Source organism: Podarcis raffonei, chromosome 10 (assembly GCF_027172205.1).
Source record: "Podarcis raffonei isolate rPodRaf1 chromosome 10, rPodRaf1.pri, whole genome shotgun sequence".
In the NCBI taxonomy this organism is placed as follows: domain Eukaryota; kingdom Metazoa; phylum Chordata; class Lepidosauria; order Squamata; family Lacertidae; genus Podarcis; species Podarcis raffonei.
In genome coordinates this window covers 44936290-44964018 of record NC_070611.1, presented here as the reverse complement: position 1 = coordinate 44964018, position 27729 = coordinate 44936290, and the positions used below count along the sequence as shown (strand labels likewise).

Genomic DNA, 27729 nt, shown 5'->3' with positions numbered 1-27729 from the left:
CCCCCGCCCCCGGTGAAAGCAACATGATTGGCTCTCTGTGGAATACTCTTAACTGCACTTAAGTAATCACAGATGTTTACAGTTTCACTTTTAAAAGAAAGAAAAACAAACAAAAGCTGAAGGTCTTCCACTCACTGGCATTCTTGCTAGAGGAAGATGGGGAAGCCTCCCATAAGTTTTTTTCTTCCTCTAGCCAATGACTGGGACCAGATGATCTCTCCCTCACCTCTGCAGCCACAGTGTGTCTCATTTATTTGTTTGGAAGGGAGAGGGAAGCAGCCTTCCAGCAGCTGTTGATCTTCTGGCCAAGGGGACACAGGGAACGTTGTGGTCTAAACCACTGAGCCTCTTGGGCTTGCCAGAATTAGGTTGGCAGTTCAAATCTGCTTGACGGGGTGAGCTCCCGTTTCTCTGTCCCAGCTTCTGCCAACCTAGCAGTTCGAAAGCATACCAGCGCAAGTAGATAAATAGGTACCGCTGTGGCAGGAAGGTATATGGCGTTCCTGTGTTCTCTGGCACTTGTCACGGTGTCCCATTGTACCAGAAGCAGTTTAGATATGCTGGCCACATGACCCGGAAAACTGTCTGTGGGCAAACACTGACTCCCTTGGCCTGAAAGCGGAGATGAGCGCAGCACCCCATAATCGAATTCGACTGGACTAAGCAGTCCAGGGGTCCTTTAGTTTTACCTTGATCCTCTGGCCAATCACTGGAGCCAGTATATTCTTCCTCTTTCTGTTTTTCTTTATTGGGGGTGAGAGGGTGACCTCCAGGCAATCCTCCTTTCTCTCATCAGTGTGTGGGGACGGTGTCTCTCTTCCATCAACTCTGCAGCCATATTGCAACTGACTATATCCAATTTTCAGTCAAGGAAACTCATATCCCATGACTTGAATTGTGATAGTTAGGGTCCAACTAGATGTTAAATTAAAAGGAGGAACCACATCAGGACTGCAGCGCGGAGGGAGGCCTTAACCCTTTTCCTGCCTGCAACAATGCATGGGCATCTGCAGAACGCGTAAAACATCAACACTGAGAGGTCATTTATTGCTCTCTCAAAGTGCTGTGGCTCAGAGGCAGATTTAGGCGAGCATGACTGGTTTGGTCACACTGGGCACAGTGCCTCGAGGGCACTGCAGGGGTGCCACAACTATGATGTAGAGCGGAAGGGATGTCACAGAAATTAGAGCCCTCAAGGTCTGCCACTGCTGGGCTCCCCCCCCCCCCATGACTGCTTTTAAAAAATTTTTTAATCCCCTTATGAGATGCCATAATGGACCTCCTGCATCTTGTCTAGATGGGCCCTTAAAGAGGGTTATTATTTAGCAAGTGACTGAGTAGCTGTGTTACTGGTAGCTCAGTTGGTAGAGCACGGGACTCTTAATCTCAGGGTCATGCGTTTGAGTCCACATTGGGCAAAAGATTCCTGCATTGCAGGTGGTTTAGCTAGATGACCCTTCCAATTCTACAATTCTATGATTCAAATTTCTCTCCTATCAAAATATTCAAGGGATGGACCATCCCTCAGTGCCACAGTACCTGCCATGCATGCATTTAGTTCCAGGTTGAATCACAGGCCTCTCCCACTAAAAGGGTCAAGTAGTAGATTATACAGAAGACCCATGCCTGAGATCCTGGCGAGCTGCTGCCAGTCCGAGTAAGTAAAACTAGGCTAAATAAAGCATCTTCTGATATTCCCCACCCATCAAGTAAACAAACACAATCAGTAGATTTTTTTCTTTAAAAAAAGATAACTATCACTCTGCAGTTCTCATCTTCAATTCTTCATTTCCAAAGCATGAGTTAGTAATAGTGACAAAGACTCATTAGGCATACATCAAGTGAAGATTCATATTAAGTCTGCAAAATCCCTCTTTCCCAACTCCACACAATATAAAATATACAGAAGGGGTGGGCAGGAAGGAACACTAATATATTGTATTAAAGGATTGTCTGTGAAAGCGAAGAAAGATGGTGCAATCTCATTTGCAACAGTAACTGCATTTTCAGTCAAGGAACCTTATAACATGTGAATAAAAGGGGAATGAGAAGGGCCCTTTTCAAGCCCCTCCTAAAAAAATACAAACAATGGAAGAAGAATTACAATTGATACCTACATCTGTGTACTCAATCTATCTTTCAGTTAATTTTACTTCCAGGTAAACATGCATTAGAATGCAACCCTGGGCAATTAACTACAGAATAATTTTATGCAGAGCATTTAAGGTGCTGCAGTGACTGTAGTATATCGTAACATTTTGGAAAGCAGTCCTTCATTGTTTATAGGAATGAACAATATTTTGGAAAATCCAAACAAACATTACATCACAAAAGCATCAGGACCTTTTTCAGGAGCATGCGACAGCCCTCAGTCAGCACCCTTCCTTTGCCCACATCCTTGCACCAACCTTGATCAGCTTTTTCCATGTCCCACATCTTAGCTTAGTACCTGCAGTGCAGTATACAATTGGGATGGGAGAAGCTGCCGTTGCTGTCATTTCTTTGAAGCTTGCAGTCACCTGCCAATCTCACCCTGTTTCTTCCTCCCCCTCCTGCAATCAATTTCTCTACACCATTAGTACATTTCCCTCTAGCTCAACAAAAAAGTAATGCAAACTTGACTCCTTGTCTTATACCCTCTCAAAAAGAGTTTAATTACAAGTTGGTGATAAAATGTATATATGGGGGAGAGAACTGAGAAAGTCTGTTAGGAGTTGTGGTCTCTTGGACTAATGCAGAGAGAGATACTTTTATAATTTGATTTACAGTAAGCCTGCCATGCAGCCTTTTTGCTGACTCTTCACAATGGATTTTTGGCAAACTCTGAATGGGTGTGCTGCTATTGTAAGCTAAAGGTTTCTGCACGCTCTTCACATGACACGGGGATAATCCAGCAATCTAACATACAGGGCAGACATGCTTTCCTAATCCAAGAAAGGAGAACATTTGCTTGCCAAACATTAAACATCACTGGAAAAGCATGGGAAATCTGCCTCTCTCTGCTTTAACTATACCCAGTCAATCTGCTGCAATCTGGTGCTTTTTGGAGAATTCCATCGGAAATGGAAATGGGAGCAGAAATTCCTGCACCTCGCATGCTTGTTTGAGGTCAAGAACAAAAATCACGCAAGAAATATGAGCAGCATTCGTGACAGGTTTTTCCCCCTCAATCCACAAATGTTACAGAAATGCTTTTTTCTACATTGTTCTTGATGCTTCCCTTCCACTGAAATGCACTGACATGGTTAATTATGTAATTAATTACATTTGTTTTGGCCACAGCAGATAGTGAGATGAGTAACGTAGGTTTCAGCAGAAGCCAAAGTGTAACACTACAGAAACAGCGGTGATTGCAGTAAACACATGATAGGACAGAAATCTCTGCCTCCTTACATCCCTAGTCTGGAGGAACCTTTCAAGAGACTGTGAGTGTAGGACGCATGGATAGAACATGGCTGCTTTCCCCCCATTTGCCTAGACTGGTCTAAGCCTCCAGGCAGCAGGGTCACATGAGCCACTTGCACATCAAGGAGATAGGTGAAGGCATGTATTGACAAAGTAAAATTTCAAATAAAGTTTGGCCCTAGTAGGATGGGTATGTGCCATGGCTCCACTTCAGATAGCAAACTGTCTAGGTCTGGCACTGACAGCTGAAGTACTAGAGATGGGAGTCAGGGGGGAAACCACCTGCTGAATGATCTCCCTGCCTGTCATGCTTTTCTTCTCAATAAAGCATAAAGAAAGGAAACCCTGGAGTTCATGACAGGAGCTCCCCAAGAGTGTAAAGGCAGGGCCGTCTTTAGCAGATGTGGCGTCGGGGTGCAAATATCCGCCCAGCGCCCCCAAATTACCGCAAATAGTGTTGGGGTGGCCATAGCTGCGCACTGCCAACCATGGGGGGGGGGCATGTAACTCTCCCCCCATGCCGCTGCGGGAGAGCAATCCCTGCAGAGGCTTGGGAGGAAAGCTGTGCACCCGCCAGCCTTATGGTTGGCGGGGCACAGCTGGCAGGCGTGCAGGGAAAGGGGAGGCCGGCGGCAAAGCCGCGCAGCTCCCCCACTTGCTGGGGCGCCCCTGAGAGGCTGGCGCCCTGGGGCGATGCACAACTAAGCCCTATGGGAAAGATGGCTCTGTGTAAAGGAAACATGCTACTGTATGGCAGCAATTCCTAAAAGATACAAGTGCCTCTCCAGGATCTAATGGGCAAACTCCCAAATAAAAGGGAATAAAGTTCTGCAGAAAGAATATTCCATTAATATTAAGATTCTATGGGAAACATGTTTTACTCAATTAACAGTCTGACTAATTAGTCAAAGCTGCAAATGCTAAATAACTCAAATTAGTTGAAACCATATTTAAAGGCTTAAGATTAGATGTTGGTTATACACAGATCGACATCAGGGGGCTCTTAAAGGATTTTAGGCTGCCCATATCAGAAAATGAAATGGAGGGAAAACAGCAGAGGTGCAAAAGATGAAGTGACTTGATCAAGGTTATGCAGCAAACCTATTGCAGAGGTGGGAAGAATTTCTGGTTCATTCAAGCTGCAGTAAGATGGAATCTTCTTTTTCACTAGAGGAGCTCAAATGAATGCAGGCAATTTTCCTATATTAAAAGCTCCACAGCTATGCAGTAGATATTATCCTCTAAGTCCCAAACACACACAAGGCCAAATTCAAGAATCTGATGTATCAAAAATGACTACTTTAGAGTTCAGGGTTTATATACAAAACCTGGTGTAACCCTCAACTGTCTTCTAGAAGCATTCCTCCCACATTTAGTTTACATATATAAGCTACATTTTAGAAAAAATCACAGATACATCATATTCTGGCTATGAATCCTATTGGTATGATGTATCATACTGGTATTTCAAGGAATTCTGGGTAGCATACAAGGGGTCCTCATTTTATCCTCTTATCTCTCTGTGCCAAGTTCGGCTGAAGCACCTTGTCATGAGGCCTCCCAGTGAGCTTAATTGATGAGAAAGGATTTGAACTCAACACTCTCCTTGTACCAAAAGTTCAACACTCTTCACCGCATCACACTGGCTCTGTTGCTCTTTCACATCCACACACAACCACGCACATACTTAACTAATCTGAGAAAATAGTTTTTAATAGGAAAAAGGGGTCTAACAGGGATGCATCTTCTGCGGAGAGGAGGACACAACCAAAACTAGTCACTATAGGGTGCTTCCATATGGAGGTTTATTGCTGGATCGATGCTGCCAGCCCATACTTTTTCTTTTACATTAAAGTCAGGTTTCATCTTATTATGGGATGTCCATTATGCAAAAACTACCCGTTCTAAATCTGCAGTCACCACTACTGTTGAAACTCTTTAGTGGATTTCTGCAACCAAAAAGAAGAGGAATACCAAGAAGTGGAAGAAATTTAAGGACTATTTGAATAAATATTGTGATATCAAAAATTAGAAATTACTTGAAAGTACCAGAATAAAGAGTTAAATAAAAAAGATTTAGAACCTAAAGGAAAGTTAAGAAATTTTATTTTAATTGGAATACTGTGGTGTTTTTTTTAAAAAATGATACCAGAAAACTGCTACATTTTAATTACAAGGAAATTCAGATGGGAGGGCTCAGAGGAAGCCCAAAAAATGTTTATGAGGTTAGAAGTTTAAATAATCAATTAATTTGTGTTGTTTAGGTGATTAGGTTGTTTAGGTATTTAGGTACCTTGTATTTATTTTCTTTTTTGTTTATATTTGTGATCTTGTCTTTTTTCTTTTGTTTTTTCTCTGTTTTTCTTTTGTTGTGATATGTGTTATATCTGTAAGAAACTTAATAAAAATTATTTTTTTTTAAAAAAAGAAACTCTTTAGTGGATTTTACTGAAGTTGGGGGGGTGGAGTGGCAGGAGAGTGAGTGGTTTGTCACATGTAGTGACATTTTAGTGGTAGGTCTCTATTGCCACAACCTGACTTCTATTTCTTCCATGCTTAAACATGACCTAGCCATTTTGTTTCTGGGGGCCCAAATTATTCGAGTGTGCCTATTTCGACCAGTTGCTGCATGCTGAAGGAACACTGGAATTTCAATAATGCCATTCAGAAGAGCTATTCTATTAAGATCTCGGGGGGGGAGGGGTTATCTTGGAAGCTGTAATCACAGTACATACATCAGGACATTTTAATGATTTTTAATAGAGAGGTCTTATGTAACACCACTTCAACCAGAATTTTAGACCTTTAACTAAAGATCAGACTTGTGCAAGACCTCTGTATTAAAAGAAAAGGTGGAATGTTTGCCCCTTCTCGCGCCCAATAAAAAGCACAAGCTACCATGGTGTCCCTTGTGAAACATGATGGCTAAGGGCTGGAAACATTAGCTCTTGCGCACTTACTCTGGACCGGAAAAAAAAGATATACATACACAGAAACAGAAAACTGCACACTTGCCCAGAGTTGCAAAGGTAGTGAAGAGAAGTGGCAGGTTTTATGGGGAGGGGGCAGAATTCATAGCACAGAAACATTCCATTAAAGACTAGTCCCTGGTGTGGATGGAAAACAGAGCTATATATATATTTTAAAAAGCATTAGAATGAAACTACAGTTGTGTGCCAGTGGTGCACGCATACAAAACCAAATATGAACAAGCCATTTTAAAAACATTTTCCTTCTGTGGCAGCACCCTTAAGAAAGGCTTCTATCCACGTCCAAAAAATTGCAGTAGGATCATATAGGGCAATGGTGGGGAACTTCCAGGCCCCAGGACTAATTAGTCCCATGAGGCCTCTCATATTGGCCCATGGAAACCCAGCCGGATGGGTGAGGTATAAATAATAAATTATTATTATTATTATTATTATTATTATTATTATTATTATTATTATTTCAACCAAGCCACACACACTTTTCCCCATACCTGACAGGTGCAGGACAGGTAAAGGCAGGGCTTGGATAAAAGGGGCTTTGCTCCCTTCTATTACCTCAGCAACCAAGGCAGGTCTCCTGCTTGTCAGCTGGCGAGATTAAAGGAAGACTGGTAGTTATACTTACCACATTCTGTGTTATGTCAAAAGCTCAAATTACACTGCTGCTCAGTTTTGCCCAAGCAAAACTAAGCCTTCCCAGAAGGACAGCACATCTTAAATTGAACTGCTTTCTGTCCTGCCTCTGGTGGGCTGGTATCTGCCAAAACATCCCTTTATTCCTCTGCACCTTAAACAGCAAAGGTATATAGCTTCTGCTCAGCTCTTGTCTCATAATAAACACATGCCTTGCACAGAGGCAGCGTATGAACAGTCTGGCTAAGACCAGCATTACCTCAAGGCATTCCCCCACCCCCACTTCCAACCTCCATATATTTGGGTTTGTTTGCTTTTTTAAAAATGAAAAGTAATCCAAAGCATGGATGGAGAAGGGCTGGGAGTGGTGTGAGAAAGAGGTGATATTTTGACTTTTCACCTCACATGTGAAAATATCTAAGGCCACCCCCCCCCAACCTGAGACATATTCAAGAAATACAGGAGGCCCCAGGAAAAGTAGAACTGCATTTATATATTTTATTCCTTATTTGCCCAACAAGTGTTGTTTTTTTTAACCCAACCAAATATATCATGCTCTAAGTCCAATGTCACAATGCACTGTGAATTTGTCTTTATACTAAAAAAGAAATGCAAATGCCACTTTTTATTTTATTTTATTTTACTGCGAAGAATGCAGAGTTAAAATGGTCTCTGGTTGTGTGGCAGTTCTTGGGTACAGAGGGTTTTTTAAAAAACAAAAACCTGTGCTGTCCTGCTCATCTCCTCCCACTCCAAGCAGACATAGGTTGCCTTCAGGCAATGCAGAAAATTCACTTTACCACAGCCTTAGAAGTCATCCCCAAACATGACTGCGGTATATCAAAAATGAAAAAGGTCAGCATCAAGAAGGAGGAATCAAAATCTTATGATTAACCAATAAAATGCAAATGCTTATATCATTTTTTTAAAACCAAATGCTCCCATAAATCAAGAAAAGAAAGGGCCAAAAAGCATGACAACTTTATAAGCACCGAAGGCTTCCACAGAAACATATACTGCAGCCAAAAGCCAGATTATTTACATATTTTATGTGCACATACAGTTGTATGCCTGAATACACTGCTTGTGGGAATGCCACACCTTTGTGATACCTTCATGGAAATTCATATTTGGGAAACAGTTCCTCGTACGCTGGGAAATGTAAAAGAGTAATCTCAGTAGCCAAGTATTCCAGGCATTTGTGGGTGACCAATAGTGTTGCCAATCACAACCATAATAGGCCAGAATAAGGAAGTTGCTTAAAGGACCAACTGAGGTAATTGGGGTGTGTGTGTCTTTTTTACAATGAACATATTCCATGTGGTAAGATTAAAAGTTGCTGCTTCCTGACATATGCTCATTTTCAAATGTAGTGCAGGATGTGGTAACATGCAATTGTTACATGGATGCACTCTCATAAGACCACTGTACCAAATGAAAAATGAAAGGGTGGGCAATGGCATCCTGAATGCTTTTCCACTTCTGAAGTGGTTATAAAAAGTGGCCCTGAATCTTTCCGTGGCCTTAGACATATCAAGGTTTGGAAGCCTACTAGATTTATAAATTGGTCTTTTGAGTGTTCAGTCAAACATTTACCAGCTAACATGATCCAAACTCACAAATTACACTATCCACTTTAAAAACACAGTATCTTTTGGTTTGGCTGGTACTCTCAGCTAATAAGGTAAGGAATTCACACTACTAGAGCAACCAACAGCAACTGGAACGAAGGTGAAGTCAAATAGTCTTGGCCATAGTCACCCAATAAAACTATGGTTGAACTTTCTGATTTGAACCTGCTTCTCCTTAGGACGTTCCTATTTTCACCAGAAAAATGTTGGAGGGTATGGAGTTATGCAGCCCCGAAGCCAAGGAGATAAGTAACTATACAACCATTAGAAGACATGTGAAGGCAGTCTTGTATAGGAACTTTTAATGTTTAATTATGTTTATGATGTTTATTATTATTATTAATAATAGAATAGGATGTCCCTATTTTCATCGGAGAAATGTTGGAGGGTATGCATACAAGGCACAAGCATGTCACAAAACTAGAAGGAATCACCCTGCTCAGATCCCCCATGACCAAGTAGAGTAGAATATAGAATTGAAAAGCTTTCCAGGAGAAGATAATGCTAACCACACTGCAGTTAACACACCAGTACTAGTGTATATGTGAGGAGAGAAAGTTTTTTGCAAAGTACTGGGATGGCTCGAGATATCCATCACTTGACATGCCCCCCAGGTCCAAATATACAAGCAGGATGAATGCTCAACTTGACCTGAGGCTTTAACACTTATATGGAGATAGAAGATCAACAGAAGCAGCTGTCTACACGGTAGCACCTCCAACTTGGTACAGCTTCCTCTGTTACTTACAGTACTGCCCATCATGCACTCTGAAAGCCCTGACAGAACACAAAGTTGGCAGCCCCACACAGAATGGCTAGCTTCCTACTGGTCGCTACAGTTGCTGTGGGCCTGAGTTGTAATCTGCAAGGCCCTCAGGAATCATCTGTGCCTCTGTGAATGTCAAATAACTGCCTTGTCATCTGTGGAGAGATAAGGGGCATTGTAGTGGGGCAGCAATGTACAGCAGCTGCAACTGGTGCTCAGCAGGAAATGTTGGGTAACTGTGGTATCACCTAAGTACCGTTCCATTTTCCGTGCTCCAGCCTAGCTCCACATTCTCCCCTTAGCAGTCATGGACATAATACTGGCTCACCCAATATAGAGCCCACTCTGCTGCCCTGTGCAAAAAAAGAAATAATCATGAGCGTTTGGCCAACAGTGACAACAAGTGATGCGGAGCACCTGGTATTCACCAACCAAAGCAGCTCTCTTCCCTCTTGCCTTCACTGTTACATGGTGGGAGCTTACCTGCAGCAGAGCACCTGCAGTGGTTCTGGTAAGAGAACCACTATTCATTACGACCTTTTGGGTTTTCTTTCAAATGCTTGAACACTCCACCACCATGTCCTTCAAAAGGGGTTGGGGTGGGGAGGCTGGGCATTCGAATTGGTACACTCAAGGGTCCCAATTCACTTTCAGGGAAGCAGCCTTGCACTCAGCTCTTTCTGCAGCAAACTCCCAGCAGAACCACACGCTGGCATATAGATTATAGGCTGAGAGAGATTGTGGCTTCCCTGCCAGAGAGATCATAGCAAGCTGAGACTTGAATCAGGGGCACACCCAAACCACAGCTCATGCTCTTCACCTCTACGCTGCACTAACCCTCTACCATTCTATCCGCTGCTTTTCTCACAAGTATTCAACACCAAAGTCTAGAAATACTGCTTATATCTGTGTAAGAAAAGAGAAACACCTGAGTGGATGAATTACTATACCTAACCCCCCCCTATTCAAAAATAAGGAGCAGGAAAGCTAGCAAGTCAATCAAAACAGGGCAGGAGGGAGAGGGAAAGGAAAGTTGCAAAAGGGGGAAAGGCAGAACTAATCTGGTGTGCTCTCTCTGAAGAATCTCTTCTTCGCTATACATGATTAATTACTTCTGAGACATGCCTGCTGCTCCCCCTCTGGCTTTAAAAACAACCGCAACGGCAGCAGTTGAGAGCAAGAAACCTCCAAAGGATTTTGGCCAGGGCCTACCGAGCGGTTTTCCCAGGGGAGTCATCTGATCCTAGAATTCCTCTCTCTCTCTCTCTCTCTCTCTCTCACACACACACACACACCCCTTTCTCATAGCTCCAATTAATCAATTTCTCCAAAACCATTTTCTGATCCTTGTCTACCCTTAACATATTCCTCATTTATGTGTGTCTAACTGCTTTTCTGTCATTCTCATTCTCTGGGAAACCTTACTGGGAATGTCTCCAGACTAGCACAGCTTAAAACAAAAAGACGGACACAAAGAATAGGAAGAAAGCCTCTCTGATTGATCTGATTTATATTCCAAGTTGGTATTTCATGGTTACCTCCCATTTCGCCTTTCCCTATCATTTTGCCCCTTTAGCTGCCCAGCTGCAAAACCCCTGCCAGCCAGGAGGCAGATGATAAGAATAATGGGAGCTGGAAGGTGTTAGCATTTCCAAGAACAAGTCAGTGATAAGTGTGAAGTATGAAATGCTATAAACAATTTGGTAAATAAGGCATTTTCCATAAGCACTTGCCCTGTTGAAGGCATTTGATCAGCTGCCTGCTGCCACTGTGCTCCCTTCCCCTCTGACCTGCTCCAGGCTGCCTATTTCAAAATAAAAGGAAAAGAAAAGAGCAAAAGATGGGCAAAACAGGACATGTGTGGTCTGGGATGGGTACTTGCCTTCTCCCCATATGAACCACAACCCCTAGATTCCCAGCTTTCACTTAAGAGGTGTGTGTGGGGGGGGAATATGTTTCTAGTTCTTGATAGAAGGGTGTCCCTGAGCAGAGATGGTTTGAGAATAACTGCACTGGCTTTGGCTGCACTTGGTGCTGTGCTGCAGGGGACACCACAACAGTGTTGTGGAATGGAGCACGAGAGGCAGAGGGCACCAAATTTTAGCATCACACAGTGTGCTACTGAAATTTGAGAGGCCAAAGTCTTCCAATGCCCTGTGGAGTACAAGGTGCTTGCTATGAGTAACCCATGACCATCACTGCAAAAAAGAAGTGGTAGCTATGAACTGACTACTCCTGGAGACAGCTCTCATTCTCTTTTCCTTCCCGAGACTGCATATACAATAAAATTTTGATGACTTCCCCCAAAGAATCCTGGGAATTGCAGTTTGCTTAGAGCACCAGGAACTGTAGCCCTGTGAAGCTGTAAACTACAGTTCCCAGGATTCTTTGAGGGAAGTGGTGTGCTTTAGGTGTCTGGTGTGTGCAGCCTCAGACTCTCCACATCTCCCACCCAAAGGGAAGGTGAAGACTCTTGAGAGGAAAGTTGAAAAGCAGAGTCTGGGAGAAGGAGCTGCTCATTTCCTGTCACAGTCAAAGGCCTGTAATAATCCTTTTCATCATCTCCTGTCCCTCTCAGTTGCGTAAAGCTCACTTTCAGCTTTTTCCAGACCATTAGGCCTCTGGAGAAGCTGGTGACATTAACCAATTCTCTACAGTCAGCGCCAGCAAGCATCATTCCCTCCCTCCTTCCTACTCTGTAGCTAGGGCACATGAAACAAAGGGAGAAGTGTTCCCATGGCTGGCCCAACCATTAGACAGGAGTGAGGCATCTCCACTGGGCAGGTGGTTTTGGATATCATGAAAGAGCAGTAAACTTAGTTACCATATTTTTCTGTATATAAGACAATCTTTTTTCATTAGAAATACTAGGCAAAAATTGTGGGTTGTCTTATACACGGACAGGAGAGTGGGGACGGGTGATTGGTGGCAGCAGCCAGCAGGAGATTGGCAGCGGTGATTGGGTGTGTGAATGGTTGCTGCGGAAAGGCCTGCTGATGATTGGCTGCGGCTGAGAAAATTGGGCAGGCTATTTACAGCAGCAGTGAGGCGTGCATTCAATCTGGTGTGGTTGCATCGAGTGTGCAGGTGGGCTTTTGGTGGCGATTGTGTGTAGACAATGATTGGTGGCCGCAGCGATGCCCTCCCAAAAAAGCAATCCCCCCCCATTATACATGGGGGCATGTTATACATGGGAAAATGCAGTATTTGATTTATTATTGTTGCATTTTCACTCCTAGAGAGAGGCTCTTGCAGGATTTTCTGCCTCAGGTAACAAAATAACGTGTTCAGCTCAGGGTACTGTGCACCTTGACGATGAGGCGCACTATTGACTGTTCTGGCTCAGGCAGCAAAATACCTTGAACAGGCCCTGGGTGTTCTGGCTAAAATAATTCTTGAAAACATCCCTTAATCTTTTCCCACTGATCTAGCAGGATGCATACAGAATATCTATACTCTCACCCACAAATAGATGGTTGGAAAGAACTGAGCTACAAAAGGCTGAAAAGACGAAAGGGGAGCTGGGTTTCAAAATTAATCACCCCACTCCTTCTTATCTCTATGGAAATATACTTGCATACTTCTGAGTCTTTCTTGCCCATATGCACTTAAAAAGGGCTAGCTTTCAGGATGTGTACCCTTCAAAACATGGTCCAGGATAGGATACAAATAAAATCTTTGCAATTTTGTTATTATTATACTTCAGCCAGACTATTTAAATAGATCTGCTTGTTTCTGTAAAACTATTTAAAGTCAATGACTAATTAACATTTTGATTAAAATACACCTCTGTTAAAAATTCAACACCCTGTCTCTTTCTATTAAAGTGTAAAAATGCTCACATTAATAAATTCATTTATCACTAATCTTTTACCAATCAATTCAGTGCTTCAAGCCTTTCACTGCCACTTCCTCAGTACAGTACAGCAGAGCTTACACTCATATAATAACTGAAAAACCAGGATGATGTCAAAATAATATTTCATTATTATTATTTTCCAGCAAAAAACATTATACGTTTACAGAGAACTCATCTTTATCTACAGCATATGGTGGAGAAAGAGTATTAAACACCCCCCCCCAATTTTTTAAAAAATGTTTGTCACTTTTCACTCTGCGAAGGAGATCACACAATTAAATGTGCAGTTTCTTGTCCCAATCTCAATTTTATTTTTGCCTATAGAAGCTGGAGGATCTTTTACGGCATATATATAGGAAATGCAGATGCTTGAATGGAGAGTTTGGGAGGGGAATATTTTCTAATTCTTACCTGCAAGAGAATTCATATATTTTTCAGGCATATGATGAACTCTTCTAATTTACTAACAAGAGATAAGAAGTCACCCTAGGTTGTTTGAATATTTACATACTTTAATTGAAATTCTTAGCATATTACTATTTGCTAATCACGTGTGATATCTGTACCTACTGCGCTCACTAGCTGGGGGTGGTAGAAAAAGCTGGATCTGACTATACCTGTGCCATTCTGATGTCACATGGAGCTATTTCCAGCCCAGTTACCATGGAAACCGCAAGGCCTCCACACCAGTTAGCAGTTCAATATATAATTTACTCAATTTTTTTTCCACCTAACCAACTGAGGCTCATATACAGCAACTACACATGCACACGCACACAAACCTATCCTTTATATATGTAATTGTTTGATAAGAACAATTCAATAGTAAATCTAGTCCTTTGAAAAAACATTAGGAACAGAACCTCAAAGAAAGGGGCACTAAAATTTAGGGTGTGTGATGCATAAAACCTCACCATTTTAAGAAACAAGAGAGGCAGTACTAGGTACTAAACAGAAATTCCAACATAGATCATAGGAGCAGACAGAAACATAAAACATAGCATTCCAGAATCCCCTCTCGCCACGGTGTTAATAGGAAATTGTGTGCACTACATTCATTTAAGCACCACCACCCCAAAAAAGGAACCCTGGGAACCCTCAAAGAACTACAATTCCCAGGACCCTTAACAAGCTACCGTAGTTTCCAGTATTATTAGGAGGGTGCTTTAAGAAAGCCCTAGTAGAAGTGAAGTCCACATAACCCTGTAGCTACTGTATACATTGTCACAATGTTAAAATGACCGGAGTTCTTTATTTTAAAAGTTGTACAGAGGTGGAGATGGCTGGCCAAAAAATGGTACTACGTGGCAGTCTCCTGCTCAAAGCAAGTGCTTCTTCTTGTTATGTGGTGCAGATTGCCTTGCTGCAACCAGCAAGCTTAATACCCATGGTCAAATGGTGAAGAGGAAACTAGGGTAGGGGAATGAACTATTTTGCTGATACAGTTTATCCACCCCTTTGTGGTTTTTTGTCATGACATATGAGAGTCTTTCACAGCAGCTTGATAGGCAGAAACTCTTATCCCACCATTGCCTCACCAATCTGAGGAAACCTGCATCAGTTGACTATGCAATTTTAAGTACACCTAAGACAATGAAATTCCAAAGTGGGTTTTTTGTGCTTTTAAGAGTTGTGCTGAGGTGAAAATTCACAAGATGCGATTCTCCCCATCACAGTACTACAATGATAAAAGAAGTTGCATGGTGAATTTTCTTCCTTCAATATAACAGTTAAAGACACAGGAGCTTCTCAAAATCTGGACCTAACAACCCAAGTTTGTTGGTCTTGCTTAGAGATGGAGAAGAAATTTGATTTAGTGAACCTACCTAATTTGAACTTTCCAAAGCAGTATGCAAACCAAAACATGGCTATCCTTCAAAAGCTGCACATATTTGCCGTGTAGTTCATATGCTAGGGTAAATGGGCACAAAGAGGCATGTATTTGTGAAAATTGCATGTTGGGTGAAAGATTCCTGCATTGCAGAAGGTTGGACTAGATGACCCTCGTGGTCTCTTCCAACTCTACCAAGTTTGTGATTCTGTGATGTTGGGGGGAAGTGCATACAAAAGGTGTATATTGGGAGAAATTTGCAGTAAAATGCTAGTGAATTATCATGAGGACTTCAAAAAATCACAAACATATGGGAAAATGTGGAGAATTGAGGACTGGAAAAATGAAAAACTGAGAGAAATCAAAATTGTCAGATATGCCCATTCCTAGTCTTACTCAGTGTGCTGTTCTTTACCAGAATGTGTTTCAATCCTTTAAAAAGCCAACCACTAGGTCTGCTTACGAGAGCTTTTATCACCATGAATCTAGGAAGATGTCTCTGTGCTGTATAAAGTATTCATGCTCTATACTTTTTATGCCTTGTTGCTAACTCTCCCAGTTTTCAAAGGACAGCATTGCTACTCTGCTTTCTTCAACCCTATCTCAGGGAGGCATGTTATGACACATGAGATTCTCAAAGATATCTCACAGAGCTTTCATGAATGCAAAAAGAAGGGGGAAATGTGAGCACTTGGGCTGCAGTTCTACATATATACAGGGTTATGTATATGTTTCAAGTATAGGATGGCTGCTTTAACATTAAAACAAAGCACTGAAACAATAAAAGGCCCCTGAAATGTCAACTTCAAGCAGAGAAAGGTAGCAAATACGATTGTTTGCGGCAGAAATCGTTCCTAAATTTCAGGGTGTTTTTTTACCTTAGAAAAAAGAATGCTTATTATCGTTGAAGTGTGGGAGACTGTGCACAAACCAAGTGAAGTGTGGCAAATATCTGTATAGTACAGAGATGAAGTGGTGACAGGCATTTTAATTAACATTTTTCAGATGCTTTATCTCTATTCAGATAACAATAACCTGAGCTAAAATTCAATTATTGCTAAAACCACGCATGTGTGTACATGAGCATGTGTTCATGCATGCAAGCACATGCACACCACGGTTGAGAAAGGAACCTTTATAAGCCCACATGAAGAACTCTGCTTTGAGGTTGGTTTTTTAATGAAATCCTTCCAAATAAAGAGACACACGGAGCAAAAGGGTGTTTGCCTCCTCTGCTTAAGCATAATTAAACACCTTCTGGAATTTCTCAAGGATTGTACCTAAACATGGTTGAATGCAGGCATTGGCAGAGACTAAGGGGCTGTACAGCATTCAGAGCCCAAGATCTATGAAGCCATGCTGGCCCATCTCTGAAAATTCAGAAGTGGTTGATAGACTTTTCTCTAGAAACCCTTGCCTATAGTGATGTATTCTGTGGTGCAGCAATAAAACAGCTAGCATATTTGTAAAGCTAAGCAGGGTCTGGGATGGTTTCAATTTGGATGGGGACCGCGTGTTGATATTCCAGTATTGCAGGGAGTTGAACCAGATGACCCAACTCTGCAATGCTATGAATCTACGTAAAACAATCTAATAAGATGTGCAACCTAATCTTATGCATATTTACTGTGAAATTTAATGGGATTTATTTGGGAGCAAATGTGCATAGGACTGCAGCCTGAGACCACAATACTCTGCAGGTTTGCTTGAAAACAAAACCTAATGGAAACAGTGGGATTTACTTCCAAATAAACATGTATAAGATTAAACTGTGTCAGATATTTTAACATGAGCTTTAAGGCTTAATAATTCCCCTGGTGCCCCATTATCCTTATGGCATTATAATTGTGAGTGTGTGAACCATCCCAAGGTCCCCAACATACATGAAAGCCATAATAATGAAATAAACTTGGACACGTTTATTGGTAGATAGTTAATTCCATTTTCTCCCCTTTTAGGCTCGCTTCTTCACGCTCCCCTCTGGGGAGAAGAAAAAGGGAGGGAATATAAAAAACAGAAAAAATATTTTGTCCCATCACTACTCCTACAATGCTGACATAATAGGGAGGAGGCCATATTGCACCACCATCTTCCAGATATTACTTGGGTTCCAAGCGTTCTACTCAGTAGCTGGCTAGTACATCATTTGGTTAAGTTTGTAGCCCAGAAACGGGAAAACTGTGTCCCTCCGGATGATGTTGGACTACAACTCCCATCATCTATGACCATTGGCCGAGTGGGCTGGAGATGACAGAAGCTGGACTCCAAAAACATCTGGAAGGCCACAAGCTTCCCATTCCTATTCTAACTTTTCATTTTCAACTGTCTTTCTAGTCCTTGTAGATTTTTTTTAAAAAAGAAACACAGAACATGAAACAGCAAGTGTATGAGTTGAGGTCAAAATACAATACCGAGGATGGCACTAGATCCAACAACTAGCAATTTAGGTAGAATTATGAAGAGCGTTGTGGGAGCAGTCCTAAATCTGAGTTACACTTAGCAGGGATGGGGAATCTGTGGCCTTCTAGATGTTGCAGGACCACAATTCCTGCTATCCCTGACCTTGCTGCTTAGAACTAATGTGAGTTGGAATCTAAGACCATCTAGGAGGCCACAAGCTTCCCATTTCTGCTGTAGAGCCTGTTCTGAATGTTATAGTTCATCTTTGGGACATTTCTTAAGGGAACAAAGATTATACTTGAGCAAGTGCCAAATTCTTCCTTCCTCTTCCTCCTTATGTAACAACAATCTTTTCCCAAGTACTGTATCTGAAATTGGAACAGAGCTTCTAAGTCAACAGGTGTGGCTTCCTGGCAGACATGAACACCAGAATTGCTCTGTTACTGCAACTAAAAGCAAGTGAAGGAAGACATGCTTCAGGCATAAGGGAGTGTAAAGATGTTCCACACCTCTTGTCTTACAATAGGAGCAGGTCTTCTTTGAACTTACATTAACTACATATCATCCAAAACTAGGTTCTTGTTCTTCTTGTCCCTTTCTTTTTCTTTTACATCTAGTTAATTTTCCTTTCACTCCATCACTCTTTTCCTGCCTGGGATGGTATGAAATGGAAGCTAGATACACAAAAATCACACCTTCTAAAATACAAAAGGGGGGGAGCAGTTAGATGTTACACAAAGGAGGTATGCTAATTTAACGCATTATTCATAATTTACATAGCTTTTGAAGACCCTGGAAAGGCAACACTGGCGCTGTCCTCTGTTGGTAATATCATTCAAAGGTCAACCTAGGCACAAGTACAAGAAAAAGTAGCTAGCTATGCAGGAAAATTATACTTACTTTTAAACACAAAGAGATTGGGTTATTTTTAGTTTGTGACTGCATACTTCAAAAAGAATTAGTATTGAGTAAAATAAAACTTGAAATTACTTTTTAGTTATTCACTTATTCTTTAATCAAATAAAAATCTTAGCATTTTGTTTGTAGCTGCAGTAGCTGCTTTCCGAATAAAGATTCCAACAGATCCTCCCTCCCTCTTCTTTACAGACAAGGCCTAACACTCCTTTGAATGTGTTACTACTGCTTCTCTCCAGAGTATATGAAAGTTCATGTTCTGTAAGAGACAGAATTTCCAGCACAAAGGGACTTTTTGGTAAATGCTATACTGTACTTTTGTGTCAAATTAATGCCAGATTTGTTTCTGTTTGTGTACACACCAAGGGGCATTGCAGGGGGCTAGACTAGACGACCCTTTGGTCCCTTCCAACTCTATGATTCTGTGAGGGAAGGGGGATGCATTTGCCCTAACCAAAGGTGTGCACATGTAGGCTGGAGAGGAGTCTTAAGGATTCCAGTTGGTGTGAAGCTGATTTGAGAAATAACATCAAACAGGTGTAATTTATAATGAAGTATAGGATACATAAGCATTTTGGATAGTGTTATGTAACATGGATGAAAAACCCAACACTGGAAATGCAGTGAGTGCACAGTAAAGGGAAGCATAAACACAGCCTTACTTTAGGTCTGGTTCACAAATGCACAATAATGGACAAGCGAAGTATCATTGCTTTATCACTAATCACTTTCCTCTCATTCAATGAATGGCAATTGAATATGTGAATTGACTCCTTTCAAAGTTTCACATCTGAGGTGATAGGGAAGCTCCACCTATAAGGTTTGTGTGAATGAGCCATCAGAGAAAGAACAGCATAGAATTTCCGTATCATCCCATATGATCTCAAATACAAAACTTCTAACTGAGTCAGTTAGATAACTGTTGCCAGTCATCAAACCCAGAATAATCTAGTAATAAAAAAGTAATTGATGTGCATGTATGAACTGGCTGATGTCAGGGCTGACTGACATTTTACACAGCAGAGTTTGCTGCTAATCCATAAGGAGGCATGCAGGAAACTCATCTGCCTCTTGAAGTGTGTATCTGCCCACAAAAGGACAGGTACTATGAAAGAGCTGCTAATGAAACAGTGTTAACAGACATAACATGACACTACATTGCACACACCAATCCTTCCCCACTGCCAAATGTTGCAGATGCAATCATATCACATCTGCAATAATGATTTATGGGGGGAACAAACCTTCATGTCTTAGGTTATAACTCTGGAACTAATTGATGATTGCTAATACCACATTCCTCTTGTGGTCCAGATATACAGGATTTCTTCTAAGGTACTGTCCTGTCAATTCCTCCTTATCATCTGCCAACAGCCCCTGTAAGAAACATGATATTGAAATGGACAGCTGGACAGGCCACAAAATAGACCCCCATCCAGAACAGCATGCAGTGTAAAAATATTAGGGGTGATGAGAGAGGAAAGAGATTTCCAGCAGTACCATCTCGTGTTATTGTATAATTTTTGCAGCAATTCAGGATCTTGCACTGGTAAAGTCTTGAAGTAAGGGGCTAGCGCTAAGTAAGAATCTAGTCAGCACAATGATTCACACTTGCCCAGTGTGACTTCTGCCCCTCCTCCCTCATGCACTCCCCAAATTTATTCTGCAGGTTCCTCCACCCTCCAAATCAGTTTTGGGGAGGCAAATAAAAAATGGATGCTGTGCTCTTTGCCCACCCCATCCTCCTAATGTGCTACCCAGAGCCAAGCCATGGTTGGGCTTAAAGTTTTGTCCGAACTCAGCTTTCTGGTTTAATAAGGCAAACCACAAGTCAGGTTCAGACCTAAGCCAGTCCATGGTTTGGCTTTGGGTAGCAGGAGGACAGGGCAGGAGGGGGTGGGATGCAAAGCAGCCACAATCTTTGCTATTGTTCAGCTTCCTGCTGTGTGCAAACTGGGCCTCTATATATCCCAGGAAGGACAATCAACCTGTGAGAAAACAACTTTGGAAGGATCTGATCCACACACACATGCTCCTGGCTGAAGTCCCAACATGATATGGAGGCTGCAATGCTCAGTGTTCCTGCACAATAAATGACTGACAATCAAGAAATGTGTGACAGCTACCATCCTAAACTCACTCACATGAGAGTAAATCTCATTTACGGAAACTAAGTAAACATGTATAGGTTTGTGCTGCATAGTTCTGCCCCTTTTCAAAAGCCCTGAACTGTAATATCACCATCACCTTAGCATTTGATTGTGGCTTACAGTCCTACTTATTAATCCTCACAGCAAACATGCAAGATGGATTTCAGTTTTTCAGGTAACCAGGGTTTGTTTGTTCAAGTTCATCTTTTTTCAAGGCCACTCTGTAAGATCATGGCTGAGCTGGAATCTGAAGTGGCATCTACCAAGTTCAACATTCGACCATCATCAACTAGGAAGCTCTGATGTCATCTCGCGCCAAATGATAAGCCGCCTCTATATCTCTGCCTCAGGATCTCTGGGTCACCTTTTATTGCGGCTTACTGGTGTGAGTATGAGCGAATTCTATCCCATTACAGAGAGCAGGGAAATGGTAGAAGTGAACCCTCCCGCACAAAAGACCTTATCATCCCTTCTGGATATGACACAGAATAATTTTCAAAAGAGCTACGGTATATTGTGCATTTCCCTTTTTATTTTATTTTTTAAAAGTGAGATGAATGAAGAAGTATTTCTGTTTTGCCTATTGAGGTCTCTGACTTGCCATATCTTGGTTGTACAACCAAAGAAAAAACGACATTTAACTGATCAATCAAAGTTGGAGGACATCATGGGTGATAGAAATTTGCCAACATTCAGACTTCAGAGATCTACTAATTCCCATTATACTTCAGTGTTGAGTGGCACTCATTGGACCACTGCCTTTTTATCAATATCCACAAAAACCAAGAAGATAATAGCATCACAATCTAGTTTTGATGTATTCATATATGAGACTATTTATTTTGCTCATGACATGACTCTCAGGAGACAAGCAAATCTCTGGAAAACTGGAAGTCTCCTGAAAGTATTGCAATGGCTGGAAACAACAAATAATCAGCATGGCGGTAATGTTAGAAATTTCAGAGACAAAAGTCTAGGTTTTAAAATAAGTACTTCTACCTTCAATAGGCTTATACGGTACCTTCCAATAAAGATCGGAAGATTAAATCATAAAGGTTATGGTTTTTAAATATCTAGTTGTGGGAATAGAAAGCCAACTATCCAAATTTACATAGTAAACTATCGGCTGTGTGATTTCTGTTCATCTACATGTTCCAAAGTTCCCCAAACTATTCAGAATTCTGTGTCCAAACACACACACTACATTACACTACACCAGTGTGGTGCAGTGGTTAAGAGCGGTGGGCTCGTAATCTGGTGAACCGGGTTCGCGTCTCCGCTCCTCCACATGCAGCTGCTGGGTGACCTTGGGCTGGTCACACTTCTCTGAAGTCTCTCAGCCTCACTCACCTCACAGAGTGTTTTTTTGTGGGGGTGGAAGGGAAAGGAGATTGTTAGCCGCTTTGAGACTCCTTAGGGTAGTGATAAAGCGGGATATCAAATCCAAACTCCTCTTCTTCTCTTCTACATATATATGAGAATAGTGCTGTGCAATTATTTCACTCGTTTTCCTGTTCAAAACCTTCCAACAGTTTGTAGTAAAACAGCATTTGACTTAAATAACTTTCTTCCAGATAGAAGATGGTGTATGTGCATGCAAGCGCGCGCGCACACACACACACACACACACACAGTTCCAGCACAGCACTAGATCACCCAAATATTGCTGCTCCCAGATGGCTGGATTGCCTCCAAGCCCCAAGGGCATTACTGACTGCTAAGGCCTCCAGCAGCTGTCCTCTTATAGCATAGTAATGACTCTCATATTATCAAACAGTATTTTTTATTAGCATAAATTCCCCACCAGTTACTGAGCAACTGAATTCCTCGTGGCTTTGATATACAGGAATATTTCATCCAGTCCCAGAATCTGCAAAAGCATTATCCACCCAACAAATCTTCACCTTACACAAAGAACTAAGGAGCAACAACACACCATGATTGCCCCCTCTGTATGATTAAAGGATCTATTTACGGTATTTATTTTTATTTACCTGTTTGTTTAGGGAATTTTTAAATCCCCACTTTTCCACTCTGAACAATGTGCTCAAGGTGGCTCATAGCAAATTAAAAATACTTACTTAAAAAAAACAACCTCAAAACAATAAAGAAGTTATAATCAACAAAAGCATACACCAAAGGAAGCAAAAAGGCCATATTAAATCAAGTGGTAGGGAACCCATAGTCCTCCAGATATTGCTTGAATCCAACTCTCATCAGCCCCGGTTAGCTTTCCCAATAATCCAACAACATGTGGAGAGTCACAGGTTCCCCTCCACTGCACTAAAGGGAAGCCAAAGGCTAACAAAAATTAAAAGTTCTTCAGTCAACAACTCAAGACCAAAGGAGCGAGGCTAAGCAGACCACTAGGGAGAGGAGTTCCTTGGCACCACTTCTGAGCACACTCTTTTCCACGTACAAGAAATGGGGAACTAAATGATCCTCAGAGTTCCTTCCAACTCTGTGATTCTGTGTACAAAAGAGAGAGGAAGATACACAAAATAGCTTATCCCACTAAGGGATCGCAGGATTGCATGAGATGAGAGAGTCCTTTAAGTATACAGGTCCCAACTTGTTTAGGGTTTTAAAGGTGAATTGTGCCTCGATTCAACACTTTGAATTAGGATGGTCAGTTGTGCAGTGTCAAAAAGGAGGGTTTGCATCATCAGATAAAGAGGACAAAATAAAACAGCAATTTGCACATGATTTATATTTATAGACACAAGAAGTAATTACCAAAATTTAAATAAAAATATATGTAATATATTTTACCACATTGGGGAAGTAAATAGAGTTGCTGCAAACAGCCAGGTAGAAATGTTCTTTCTTGTGCTCAGGTGGTCCTGTTTGCAGGTTTCCCACAGGCATCGGTTGGCCATGGTGAGAACAGGCTGCTGGACGAGATGGACCACTGGCCTGATCCAGCTGGCTCTTCTTGTGTTCTTAAGGCATCAGGTGACTTGGTGCGTCTCCTCCACCTGCTGACCAGGTGCTGCCAACTGTGGATGGGCAGCTTCAAGGTTCCTGCTCTCCTTTTTCATGCTTCCTTACCTTTAAAGCAGACTCAAACTGGAAAGCCCTCCAACAGAATACACCTTCAAAGAGAGGACTGCCTTCTGATGGTCCTTCAAATCAGACTGACAGCCAATGAAGTCAATATAAAAATGGAGTAACATCCTTGGGAAAAAATATAGCTCCAGTCAGCACTTTAGCAGCTGAATTTCATACCAGCTGAAGTTGCCAAAATCTCTTCAAAGGAAGCTCCATATGGAGTACATTACACTAATCTGATCTTCATGTAACCAAGGCATATGAGGTAAGGCCGGTGTCAACTACAGAGTGAGCCTTCTCAGTGGCCATGGCCTGTTTATGGAATCTCCTCCATCCCCAGGGAGGTCAATCTGCCAGCATCATTGTTATCCTTTTGATGACAGATAAAATCATTTCTATTCTCCCAGCTTTCCTAAATTTATATAGTTTTAGCTTCTGCTGTGGTTTTCATTTTTATTGTAACTTCTTCTTTTCTTCTGTTGTATTTGTATTTAAATCACCCTGGAAACATGACTGAATAGCAGCATATGTGCTTTAAAAATAAGTGTGTGCCTAACTATGCCCAGGTCTGCTTCCTCCAGAAATCTGCACAGTCTGTATACCAGCCTAAGCTCCTGGCCACTGCTTCAGCCTAGGGAACTGGAAGTAAAGCTGGGTGCAGAAGCACAACCAAGCTGCAAACTTCTGCTTTTTAAAATTGAGGATTTTGAAAAAGTTAGACAAAGATCAACAAACCAGGAGAACGGTTTTAACGAGTGAGATGTAAGGGGGCAGGTCGCAGCAGTAGTGCATAAAAGGAAACAATTAAGACAATAGTCTATGGCAGTGTGGCTAATGTTCAGTCTTCCAGATGTTGTTGGGCCACAACTCACACCATCCCCAATCACTATAGTCCAACAACATCTGGAGGGTTACAGGTTAGCTTCTCTGGTCATCTTTCCCCAATGCAAATCTGGTTTTTCAAGGCAGAGAACAATCCCATGTACAACAACATGGATTTTTGTGTGTGGGAGGAATCGGCTACGGAAGGTACCAGGAACAAAGACAGCTGCACAGACTGATAGCGTTCCTGCTTGATTTTTTTGTTTAGCAATGGGGGAGGGGGATTCATGCTCAATAAACATTACTTGCAAAAACATTCGAGCTGCAGCTAGCTGGAACAGACTGAGCAACGCTACCAATCTGTGCAGCTTTCTTTGTTCCCGGTTTGCAAATCCATCCAAAACAGGCTATATTACTGCCACTGGGTTGGCAGCCCTACTGTCCAAGAGTACTTATACATTGTTTGGATTAAGCTTCCATTTGTTCTGCAGTCCCTTAATGATCTCAGAACACCACAGTCTCTCTACAATGACATGGAAAGAGAAGTAAGTCGAGTCACTCCTGGGCAATCCCTCCCAGAGACTTCATGGGGGACAGAGACTGCATGGAGAGACTGCATCCCAGAGACTGCATGGAGGACAAGAGTCCCACATGACACTGTAAGCCAATGGTCAAGATGGTAAGCAGAAGTCCCCCAGCACCAGCTACTGACAGCTACTCTCTGGAAGGATCAGAGACATCATAAAATGATGCCCACAGCCAAGTGGTCCAGAAGCATACTACAATAGATGGTCATGCAAGCTGCTGAGAGGTCCATCAAAACCTACGGGGATATAACGACCTCTGTCCAGTTCCTGAAATCGATTAACTACTAGGGTGCTACCAGGCCATCTCAGTCTCCAATCAGGGCAATAACTTGGATTAAGATGGATTTAGAAAATCTAGCATCTGGAAAAACTTAAAATAGGTTAGAACCACATCTTTAAGGACCGTGCCCCAACAGTGAATACTGGAAATGGGCTAGAACTTACCCAATATGGTAGATTCCAATACGGTTTTCTCAGCAGTTTAACTATTGCTCCACCTGTCCAAGAGACATTTGTCATCCACTCAAGCCAGCCCACATCTGGCTGCCTAAATCAATGGACAATGTACACAGCTTGCCAGCCTCATCCTCCAAGAATTATGTCCACTTTTAAGGCTGTACAACTGAATGGTATCTCTAACAAGCTAGCAAGCAGTTACCAGATGTCTAAACAAACAGTCCTGCTTTTTGTTGTTTTTGATAAAGGGCAACAGAATTATCTTCTCCTTGTCCTCTACCTATGATTGCACCAGTCTAAGGAATTCTTTATAAATGCTTCTTATTTTTACTTCTTTGGAACCCAAATGCTCCAAAATGTGAAAATCCAGTGTGAAATCACTTACATAGGCTTTTAAAAAACTAGCAAACACCAACATGGACACCCCTCTGTTCAACAATTCCACATTATTTTATGAGCCTTTTCTTTGCTTTTCTTTTGAAAAACATGTCCTTTGGAGGTGGCTGGATCCTTAACTCTTTTACTTGAAGGCTGCATAGTACCCCTGACATTTGGGGGGGGGGCTGTTATTGGTGTGCATTTTCATTTTTCAAATCAAAATAAGCTACACTCCTACAGCAAAGCTACCTCCCTGCCGTTGCACAGAAACTCAGTGCCGCTAGTGGAAGTACCGGTATATCACTAATGCAAAGGTGTGGGAGGGTGGGGAGGTTGTCATAAAGGACAGCTCTATGACTTGCATCTAATCCTGGTTTCTGACCCTGTAAAAGCAGAAGAAGATGACAGCAATATTTTGAAGGGAAGTTCCATCCACAGTTGACAAGAAAGGAGCTGTGATGTGCGGCACTGTAAGGAGATCATTCGGGATTGACAGCAATGTTCTGCACATTTCAGAGATGGAGTCTCTCTCTCATGCTGCCAAGCTGACAGTTTTGCCTGCCTGCAATTCCCCTTCCCGGATAAGAAAAAAAGAATGAGACTATTTCTCAATTTCTCTTCATTTCTTTGCTCCTGGGCATTGGAAATCAGAACAAAATGAAAGACGTATTATGAGGGGGCTGGAAGAAATAAACGTCTAGAGAATTATTGCGGTGGGGGAAAGAAAGGAGGGGATGGGAGAAAGAACAGGATGATGCAGAGGCTTTAAAAACAATATGCAAATAAGGCACAGCAAAATCATTTGTTATTGACAAAAGCCCAAAAGACTGAGCCAAAGGGAGTAAAAACTGTTCCCTCCCATACTGGGTGAAAATAATACTATACCATGGGATGGAGATAAAGAAAGTAGGGGGGAGGCTCCCCACCTTTCTGATTCCCACCCACCCTCAGAGCCCACATTTCCACACGCCCCTGACTTAATCCATCATTCGCAGCCCAATCCTATGCATATATACTCAGAAATAAGTCCCATTGAGTCAAACTAAGTAAGTTTGTAGAGGATTGCAACCTTAGGCTGGGACTTTCTTCTGAATAAACATGAACCAAATTGTAGCATTAGAGATGCACTGAAGAGAATGAGAGTAGTACAACTGCGAGGTAGCAAAATATTAATGCCTATCCACAACTATCAATATGCAGTTGAAACATAGGCAACTCTGAAAACAAGCCCCCAAGAACATCATCATCATCATCATCATCATCATCATCATTATTATTATTAAAAAAGGGTAAGCTGACTTAGAATATCAGCAATAGTGGCTGTTCATAGCTTTTCCAAACTATAACTACTTTTCTTCTCAACCCAGGATTATCAACAAGGCTGGCCCTATGATAAACAGTGCCTGGGTCAAGGGGCACAATTAAAGCCCCCTTCCATGCTGTGAGTTGCACTGCCAAGTTGTGTGGCTTGTGCTGGATTCGCCTAATGCTCCCAGGCTTTCCCAGCAATGGCCATGAAAAGAGTCCAGAGCTATGTCTCACTAATTTTGCCCTAGCTCACTGCAGACGGTACAGTCAACAAACACTGAGGGCTCATTCACACTGGTTCCACCTTCCCCCCCCCCAAGAAAGCCTGCTGTTTACAGCTGAATCAGAACAAACACCACTCTTCTTTTTGCAGATTGATGTTTGTTCTGGTTCAGTTGTAAATAGCCGTGGGATAAACAAAAAACTGCTCAGACCCAAGATTAGAATGCACAGAACAAACAGAAAACTCTCATACCCATGCATGGGACAAGAGCAGTGTGGATGAGTCCTCAGTCCCTGAACTCAGTCTGGTGCCCTAAGGGTGAGT

At 42.0% G+C, this 27729-nt stretch overlaps 1 protein-coding gene across 14 annotated transcripts in view; it reads right to left on the bottom strand.

Annotated features, from left to right (window-relative positions):
* The window catches only part of TCF20 (transcription factor 20), a 193724-nt gene that overhangs the window by 102991 nt on the left and 63004 nt on the right, over window positions 1–27729 (bottom strand). For 8 of the 14 annotated variants that reach the window (XM_053406432.1, XM_053406447.1, XM_053406448.1 and 5 more), the window contains 2 exons: window positions 19675–19807; window positions 18292–18362 (listed from right to left, as the gene is read on the bottom strand). The exons of 3 other annotated variants lie outside the window; for them this stretch is intronic. The gene's annotated coding sequence lies outside the window, so the exon portion shown is untranslated. The remainder of the gene's footprint in view (window positions 1–18291; window positions 18363–19674; window positions 19808–27729) is intronic. 3 more of the 14 variants (XM_053406439.1, XM_053406440.1, XM_053406438.1) reach the window with 2 other exon arrangements.